This window comes from Tursiops truncatus, chromosome 7 (assembly GCF_011762595.2).
Source record: "Tursiops truncatus isolate mTurTru1 chromosome 7, mTurTru1.mat.Y, whole genome shotgun sequence".
In the NCBI taxonomy this organism is placed as follows: Eukaryota; Metazoa; Chordata; class Mammalia; order Artiodactyla; family Delphinidae; genus Tursiops; species Tursiops truncatus.
The window spans coordinates 108,039,870-108,049,799 of record NC_047040.1 but is presented as its reverse complement, the minus strand read 5'-3'; the positions used below and the strand labels follow the sequence as shown (position 1 = coordinate 108,049,799).

General features: G+C 44.5%; 2 long non-coding RNA genes across 2 annotated transcripts; one reads left to right on the top strand and one right to left on the bottom strand.

The window, feature by feature from the left end:
• Positions 1–602: 602 nt before the first annotated feature.
• LOC109549411 (uncharacterized) lies at positions 603–9,894 on the bottom strand. Its single transcript, XR_012333169.1, has 4 exons — positions 9,336–9,894; positions 7,031–7,199; positions 4,518–5,479; positions 603–715 (listed from the first exon to the last, which is right to left on the bottom strand). It is a non-coding gene; the product is annotated as an uncharacterized lncRNA (long non-coding RNA).
• On the top strand, positions 4,955–6,083 carry LOC117312989 (uncharacterized). The gene is made up of 2 exons (XR_004527478.2): positions 4,955–5,075; positions 5,189–6,083. It is a non-coding gene; the product is annotated as an uncharacterized lncRNA (long non-coding RNA).
• Positions 9,895–9,930: the final 36 nt, after the last annotated feature.

The window sequence follows — 9,930 nt, the reverse complement described above, 5'->3', positions numbered from 1 at the left end:
CATATATATGGATGTTTTTCCATTTATTTAAGTCTTCTAAAATATCGTTCAAGAATGTTTTACAGTTTTCAGTGTCCAAGTCTTGTACTTCTTTTGTTAAATTTATTCTTAAGTATTTTATTCTTTATGATGCTATTATAAGTAGAATTGTTTTCTTAATTTCATTTTTGGATATTTCATTGCTTTTATATAGAAATACAACCATTTTGTATACTGACCTTGTGCCCTACAATTTTGCTGAACTCATTTATTAGCTCAAATAGTTGTTTGTGTATGTGTGAATTTCTTAACTTTTCTGTTATATATAAGATCATGTCATTTGCAAGCAGAGATACTGTTACTTCTTTCTTTCCAGTGTGGATGCCTTTTTATTTCTTTTTCTTGTCTAATTGCCCTGGCTAGAACCTCCAGTGCAATGTTGAATAGAGGTGGCGAGAGCAGACATCCTTGTCTTGTTTTTGATTAGGGAGAAAGCTTTAGTCTTTCTTCATTAAATATGAAATCATTTTTTAATGGATGCCTTTTACCAGGCACCTGATTATTATCATCTCCATTTTTCAGATGAGGAAACTGGGGCTTAGAAAGGTTGACTAAGTTGTCAGATCACATAGCTGGTAACTAGAGACTCAGGATTTGAACATGTTTGGTTGTCTCCAAAGGCTTTTTCTTGGTAGTTCCCCCTCTGCCTGGGAGTAGCCAGCAAGGGGAGAGAGCCCTAGAAAAGAAGGGGAGCAGTGAGGGCTCGGTGGGTAGAAGATTGAACTTTCTCCACACTACCACTGACCATTCCAATACCATGTCCACCTCCCACCCTGAGACAGTGGCACATTCACTGTGTGGCCTGTCTCTCTGCTTTTTCATCAGCCGCCATTGCTGAACATTGGCAACATTCTCTGCCATCTGAGGTAGGTCCTGCCACTGTCTCTGCCTCTTCTCCAGAGGGCTGGGGAGTCCAAGGTAAAGCGTTTGCTAGGAAATTAATATGTTGGGTGCAAAGAAATGCAGTACTGTTTCTTCTCCAGCCACACAATATTGCTTCACAAAATGCTAGGGCATTTTTCAGAGACCATTTACTCCCCAGCTTTGCCCTCAGGTTATGGAACCTCTGGGGCAGTTTCTTCATTTATAAAATAGGGATTTTTATGAGAATTAATTGAGACACTGTGTAAAGAGTTCTGTATAATGCCTGACATGTAGTAAAGGCTCAATAGATGGTAATTATTATTATTTTAACACTTTTCCTTCCACAGTTCAAAGGAGAACAGTTTAATTTTCAGTAAGCTGTTGCATGCTGAATACTGGTCAGTGTGCATTTCAGTGCCTACATTCCTCTTACTTTGGGCCCTACTCTGAATGCTGAGAAGATTTTCATGGACAGTGGGAACCTAAACAGTTCTTCCCATTGGCCTAACAAGGCCTCCATGGAGCTAGGGTGACTTTATGGAGAAATACCAATTCTTATTCTAGGTGGAGGACTCTGGATCTTTAAAAAGGATGGTAAGTAAAATACCAACAAAGCAATGGTGGGAACCGCAGGCCTGAGCCCCAGAGGATAACTGAGTTGAGAGTCAGCCGGAATGTCTGCTTCTCCTCCTACTTCCATCAGGCACCCCTGTCCCGGGAGCTCCAACACATGGAAGACCCTGAGGTCTCCTGGTCACTGCTTGGCTCCTCTGGAAGCCCTGTCCATGGGCATGTGGGGAGGGAAGGGCAGGGATGGCGGGATGCTGCCTCCTACACCAGACACCGGGCACTCCTGCGCCCTTGCCCGGATGTCAGTCAGCCTTTGTATGCTCTCTGCAGGTCAGGAGGAAGCTCAGAGATGAGCTGTGCTGCCTGGAGTCCCTGAGCCATGCCACCTCCATTCTAAGACCTAGTGCAGTGTTGCATCGTGCCGTGTGGTGCCGAGCCCAGATTCACACCACGCAGACCGGAGTTTGAAGCCAGATAAAACTCGGTTCTAGTCCCAGTTGTGTGACCTGGACAAGTAATATCTCCTCTCTGAGCCTCAGTTTTCTCATCTGAAGAGGAGGGGACAATAAAATGTTGCTGGAGACCTTATGGAATATGGTGGTGGATGATTGGAAAATGTTACCTTGTTCTTAACTGCTTAGCCTCACTGGGCCTCAGTTTCCACGTCTGTAAAGTGGGAATCACAATTGTGCAACTGTAGACCCCACAGTAAATGACAGAGCCCAATCTAATTATGTCACAGGCAGGATATGATGGTAGGAGACAAATGGAGAGTGGGATGGAAAAAGAGGAAATGTTCTGTGGGGTGAGGTGGCCAGATGGAACTTTGCTGAGGAATGAAACTTGCGATGGGGAGTGATTCTGAGACAAGCTGGGACTTGGGACCCAGGACCCTTTGCTGCAGTGTTAGCACCTGGACAGACATCTTGAGCAACAAAATACAAAGAATCCATAAGGAACTAAAAATAACTGCATGCATGTGCATTTGGGGCAAATTATGGACAACAAGGTACAAAAAGACCAAAAATCCCAACTGCCACTTCTGAGGATCCGGTCGCAAAAGCAGGGGGTCGGGAGCAAAAGCAGGGTACTGCACATGCCCGCTGCACACAACATCACCAAAGGGGTGGGCAAACCACCTAAGCTACCCCTCCCGCTGACCCCTGGACCCACCCCTACCCTCAGCCCATATAAGGAACCAGTTCACTCCCCACACCCCACACCCCTGGTCGGGGAGGGAGCGAGCAAGGGAACCTGTTGGTTGTTCTCGCTTCCACCCCCTGCAGCAGGGGCCCCGGTAAAGCCTGGCCTGAATTTCTTGCCTGGCCTCTTATCAATTTCTATTTATTAAGGAAGCCAAGAACCCTGGTCGGTAACAATTTAACAGGCAGAGAAGAAGCCAGACACTGCCTGTGGGGTGAGGGATGGTGCAGAGAGGCCCAGAAGGAGGAATAGTAGAAGCAGAAGGAGAAGCCCTATTCTGGGATCTTCCAGCTGTACCTCGCTTCGCTGGGAATCCATGTAACCCAGCTCTATGCTGACAAACCATTGACTAAGATAAGACAAGTGCATGATAAAATCAGTCCTAAAAAGGGCAAAAAAGTGTTGAGGGCATAAAAATGGACTGCAAAGCCAGCCTTCTCATTCCTATGTGCTCATTCACACAAAACCATGTTCATGAATGTCTAGAGGGACTTTATTCATAATCGCCCAAAACTGGAAACAACTTAAGTGTCCTTCATTGATCAGAGGATGAACAAGCTATCCCTATAATGGAATACTACTCAGAAATAAAAAGGAACAAACCACTGGTAAGGAAACAGCACGTAAATCCTAAATGCATTATGCTAAGGGGAAGAAGCCTGACTCAGAAGGCTGCCTCCTGTGTGGTTCCACAGATAGGATATTTTGGAAAAGGGAGTAGCTGGGGTTGACTATAAAGGAGCATAAGGGAATTTTGGGGGGTGATGAAGTCATTTGATGTCCCCACTGTGGCGACAGTTACACAACTGCATGTGTTTGTCTAGACTCATAAAACTGTGCATCAAAAAGAGTCCATTTGAGGGCTTCCCTGGTGGCGCAGTGGTTGAGAGTCTGCCTGCCAATGCAGGGGACACGGGTTCGTGCCCCGGTCCGGGAAGATCCCACATGCCGCGGAGCGGCTGGGCCCGTGAGCCATGGCTGCTGAGCCTGCGTGTCCGGAGCCTGTGCTCCGCAACGGGAGAGGCCACAACAGTGAGAGGCCCGTGTACCACAAAAAAAAAAAAAAAAAAAAAAAGAGTCAATTTGAAATTATAGCTCAATGGATAAAGCACGTGGGAACGGGTGTCCAGGTGGATGAGTGCACATTTTAGTCAACTTTTCCTGGTATTTCCCACAGCTTCTAGCCTAGTGATCTTCACACAGGAGGAGCTCAACAATCACAGATCACAACAAATTCATTGTAGCCTCATCAAATTCTGTGGTGGATGGAATACATCATATGATATTTCCAGACCTAACTATGATTGCTATCAGTGCATGTAAGGAAAGAGGCAGGGCAAGAAGGTGGAGAGAGCATGTGGCTGGGAGTCGAAACTAGAAATGTCCTGGGCCCTTGCCTGCCAGATGACTTTGGGCAAATCACTCCAGTAATCTCTAGGAATCAATCACTGATCTGTCTAGCCAAAGGGTTGTTGAACGGGTCAACTGGAAGTAACATGCTGCAAACTATAAAGTATTGTACACAAATCAGATATTCGTATTGTTATTGCTATTGTACTTTCAAACAGGGAATGTGAGTGTCAGGATTTAAGTGACCCGTCCAAGAAAAGAATCCTAAAGTGAAACCCCATCCTTGGCCATATCCTCTGCGCTTCTCAAGTTAAGGGAAAAGTTGATGCTCTTAAAACACAGTAGAAAGCAAGCCTTGAACGAGCTATTCTAGGCAATTTAGAAGCCAATAATATGAAGCTTGCAAGCTACTTAACTTATGGGAGCCTCTGTTTCCTATTTGTTGTCGGGAATCCATTTGTTGGACAACAAAATGTTAATATACGAAGTACCTGCGTCCTGTGTGCCGTGGCTCGTGTGAGGCATCAGGACCCACGCAGAGCAGAGAGGAACAAGTGTGCAGAGCCTTCAGGACTGAGGCAAAGGCAGGCCATCCTAGAGGATGACAGAAGGAAGCCCCGAGGCCTTGGTGGTCTCTACCACAATCTTGTTCAGTGGGCAGCGGGGTCACAGATTCATCTGACTGCTGGGAAGTAGTGTGGCTAATGTCAAAGTCATGTTTTACCATTGCAGGAAACGTTTCCATTTGATAAGCAGGTGGTGTAGAAGCGGTGATGGGATGTCTTTATTTTGCTGCTGGAACAGAAATTTGTTTGGACGTTTTTGAGTGTCACCCTATGTATTAGCTCTGTCTTCGGCTTGGGGGAATCCAACCACGAGTGAGACACAGTCCCAGCCCTCAAGAGGTTTATAGTCCTAGACTCAGGCTAGGGAGCTGTTATGTAAACAAGCCCTGTCGAGGGGCAGAAGGTTACGGGTCCATGAGGGACACCAGGCAACCTGCTGATGATTTCATTTTCGATGGATGTCTACAGGGAGAAAACAGGCTGGTAAGGTCAATTTAAATGTTTGATACATTGAGAGTTCGCGCTCTTATTGTAAATTCATCATTTAAGTTACTCAGAATTTAATCATATTGAAAGTTCCCATTCCTGTCAATCAGGTATTCTCCTTCACGAGGCTCTGACGGAACGGAACCTCTGAATCTGTGAGACTGAGGACCGCACCCTGAGCCATGATTAATTCACCAGGTAAACGCCACTTTGTAAAGGGGAAAAAAGTGCCAACTCACCTACCTGAGAAGTTAGGGAGGGGATGATAGGTCCCTTCTGGGAAGCTGGGCTCCAGTGTCTCAAATGAGGGTGTCAGGGCTCTCCCGCCTTTGTCTGCAAAGCCCCAGTTGGGTGCCTCTGTGTGTGACAGCTGGCTCACAGGGGGTGACAGATTGCAGTCCCTAAAGAAGGCAGTGTCTGCACCGATTGCTCTAGCAAACTCCCTGGAGGGCTCTGGCCACCCTGGAGTCAGGGACTCCCCCTGCAGCCAGCCCCATCCAAACTGAGGTAGGAGACAGATGGGCCCCCCTGGGCTGAGCAGCTGGGGAGCTTGTCAAACAAAGTAAATTGGAGATCTATTTTCACTAAACACGCCAAGGACAAAGTTAATAGCAGGAGCTGAGCTCTGCTGGAGTAAAGAGATAGGGGGACCACATCTATGACTCCTGAGGTCAAGGAGACCTCCCCGACTGCACATGTGCAGGGAGGCTCCTCTGGGGTCAAAAGGGGAGGGAGCGCCATCCCACAGTAGGTGTTGTCAACCTCCCCGTAAGCCTCCACGTTGGAATCCTTCTTGGCAAAAAGATGTGCACGCGTATTGTGGGAGGGCCCTAAAGACAGCTCAGATGTGGGAAAAGAAGCGGGCTAATTGACCAGAAGAGAACAAAGACCAGGAAGAACTGCATCACCTCTCTGGCAGGCTTCTCATTCGGGACACACACACTCTTCTCTGGGTGTGTATTTCTGCCTTGCTTTTGTCTTAAATAAACAAACCGTTTCTCTGTGTGCTCTGCCACATGTTGTGCTGTGTCTCTAATAATAAACTTTGTGCCCAGTTTTGCTTCCTTGAAACAAGATTCCTGCTTTTCATCCAGGCTACTCAGGTTCAGTCTCTAGGTAGGGAGATAAGATCCTGCTTCAAGACTGCTCACTGCTGTCTCTCCGAGAACAAAACCACTTGGACCAAGCACTTTCAAGCAGGGCAGCTTTGACACGGGGAGGGGTGGCTCTACAAAGGAAAGGAGAGTGAGTGAACACCACTCACCTCCTCCTGAGGCCTTCTGGAGACAAGCAAGGAGCCTCCTGCCTTCCTTTCAGGAGGTACTACAAAGTCTCATTCTGTGTTATCTATCTACAGCATTAGTATGTGAGAAATGGGGAAAGCCACGAAGCATGTGCCCTACTAACGCAACCAGCGCTGGCCTGCTCCCGATTCTCTTCACTTACACACAAAGCAGGTGCAGTGAAAGGAAACTCCAAAGCCGATTTGGATTCCAGTGTTAACTCTGGTCCTACTAAGTCAACGCTTTTGAGCAAGTCTCTGAAGCCTGTTTCCTCATATGAAATGAGGCTAATGTGCCCATGTCACAGGGCAGTTGTGAGAATGAGGTGGATTAAGGAGTGCAGAAGTGCCTAGGATAGTGCCTGATGCTTGATACGTGTCTACTAAATATGTATTTGGCCTGTATTAAGCGCTTGTATTTAACGCGTGTATTTACATGTAAGCACATGTATTCAACAATACCGCTACACATATTACCCACGTGTCTGGCAGCGGTTGATGAACCCCACTGGAGAATTCCCACATAGCTTTCTCTCTCTTTTTTTTTTTTTTTGGCCGAAGTACACGGCTTGCGGGATCTCAGTTCCCTGACCAGGGACTGAACCCGGGCCGTGGCAGTGAAAGCCCCAAGTCCTAACCACTGGACCACCAGGGAAGTCCCCCCACGTACCTTTGTAGGAAGTTTTTCCTCTTTGCCTGAACTAACAGGGATTGTTGTGGCCGGGTGTCAGCAGTGACGTAAATAGCACCTTCTTATTCACAGGAAGGAGGATTTGAGAACTCAGTTCTGGAATAACTTTGTCTTATTTTCTTGCTGTTCTGTCTTTTTACTGATGGGTCTGGGGAAGAAACAAGATCACACCATTAATTCGTTTTTAAAAAACATCATTGATTCTTCAAATGAAAAATGAAACCAGACAGTGGGCAAGGAATCCGAGCACAGGAAGCGAGCATGGGTGAGAGATATTTCACCCAGACGGGAGCAAGCTTGGTAAATTATTCCTACCCCACCATGACCAGCAAGTTTGGGTTTTGGACTTCAGAACCTTGCTTTCTAGAATGTCTTGTACGGTAGTTATCTTTTCAGAGATCCAGTTTGATCATCCCTGTTCTATTCCAAGAATACTTCATCGAACTTTGCTTACCTAACAGCGCCCATATTCCAGTTCTGCATCCTGAGATGTGTCTGAGGTCGCCTTGATTAGAGTTTTGAGAGATGTTAAATACTATCTCTTGGTTTTACTTCCACAGATGACTAATAATTTGTGTGTTTATTTGTCTGACTTTCAGAGGGCAATCTTATTTTCCTTTTTTGTTGGGTAAAGGCAGCTCATTGTTTCCCTATGTACTGCCAACAGACTGGTTTTCTTGAGGGAAAACATCTGTACAAAGTGTGGTTTCAGGTCATACTTGGACAGATGGTGCTGTTCTGTGTACTTGAAGTTGGAGTCTCATTTCTGTTTCTCTTGCTTACTGGGGCGGGGAGGGGGGGAAGGGACAAACACATGGATGGTATTTTCCTATTCTGGAAAAAATTTTTTTCAGTTATTTTTTACTTATGTTTAAGATTGTTATAACATTCCATCCTTTATTTCCTCCCCACTAGAGTTCCCCACAGCTATGAGACTCATTTGTTTTAAATAACCTTTTTTTTAAAAAAAAAAATATAAAGCAATATTCATTAGAAGAAAGTTGGATAGACCAAAGTAAGTTACTTTTACAATTATTTTTGATTAGCACACAAAAAATTCTCCCAATCTGAATGATTTAGTCTATGTCTGGGTTCAAGTATGTTTTCCACTAATAATAGTTAGCCGCAAAACAGTATCCTGTTCTATTGCAGAATTTCTGATTGATAATTTATACCAATGTACTGGGACTCTAAAATAGCCTCTTGCTTTCTTTCACTGAGCTTGAGGCAAATATCAAGAATGGATAACTTTATTTGTATCCACAATTTTGAAACTAGCTTTAGGAGACATGAGAGCAGGGGTGCTCCGTGAAAACCTGTGTCTATGTACCGTGAAATCGTTCTTCCTCCTTATCTTTCTTTATATCCTTTTCCCTAATAGAGAACTAGCTGTGTTTTAAGCCATTATATACGTAAATCTATTTTGAACAGCTCCTTGTCTAGAATGGACTGAATTGCCTTTTGCATATATGGTTCTTTAATGATTTCTTTGCTCCTGAGGAGCAGTAACCCTCAGAAATACTTCAAAAAATCTCTAGGAACAAAGTGATTGTGCCATTCTTCATACTCTGCCTCTTGACTCTGAGCCCTCTCTTCAAACCTTGCCTAAAAGTCTCCTTCTTTCAGGAGGTCTCTCTCCTGCACCATCCCTTCCTACCTTATAAGTGGATGTGATCGCCCTGCCCACCAATTCCAATCATATTGTCTACCAGTTTTCTGGCACTTATGCTAATCTGGTGTGTGTTTGTGTACTGTTTTATTCTTCTTGTGGGTTATGAGCTCCTTAAAGGCAGGTTTAATATCTTATTCTTTGAGTCCCTTGCAGCTATAGTACCTTATAAATAAGAGTTGCTAAGTATTTATTAATCAAATTCTAGAAACGGAATAACTCTGGTCTTCTTTGTTTCACTTACGTACTTACAAATATTTAAATGAAATGTACATTTAACAGAGTTGTAAAGGTACAAACTACTAATCAAAAAGTAACAATACTTCCTAGACTTTTTTTTTTTTAACGTTTAGATGCAGGAGTAGAAACTGTTATGAAATCTTTAAATAATGTTCTCAGTTTTCAGAGTAAGTTGTTGAATTGCTAGCTCGGAATCTGGGCTCCCTTCCTGAAACCAGATGACACATTTCTTGCCCCTCCCATGCCAAGGGCCCCTCCCATGCCAAGGGCCCCTCCCATGCCAAGGGCCCCTCCCTCTTTGTGGGCGGGGGCTTCCCTTCTGCAGCTTGGCACTGAGATCTAAACCTATATTGGCAAAGTCCTCCTTCTTCTCACCTTCACGTGGAGGTGTGTTCATTTCTCTAAGCATTGTGCAACAGGACCAGTCCTTGTGGGAGACCAGAAAAAAAAAGCCAAATGTTCAAAGAAAAGTCCCTCACCCCTCCCCATACTCCTCACTAGCACTTCCAATGTGTACTGTGTGCTGGGATAAAACTGAGACCCATAAAATCCGTCAACAGAGGCAGCATAGTCTTCATTATGGAAACTTGTGCTAAAATAATAATGTGGTCACTTTACAATACTGTGAACTACTGCAAGGTCATCTAACATTTTTGTTCTCATTTTGTGATTGAATTATAATTGTATAACTTGAAATCACAAAGAAGTGTTTTTAAAATACAAAAAGGGCAAATTAGCGTTCTTCCGTAAACTCTCTATAGTAATTTTTAAGGAGGGAGATAATTTAAAATATCCCAGTAGGCTTTTCTTTTTTTTTTCTTTTTTTGGCCATGCTTGAAAGTGGGGTTGACCTTAAAACTTCTTGGTCTCAAAGAACGCTTAATTAATCTGATGTGAAGAAAAAATAATAATCGCTTTATTTCTCTGGCAGTCTAATCACAGACCACCCCCTTTTCCCCAGCCTTAGGGG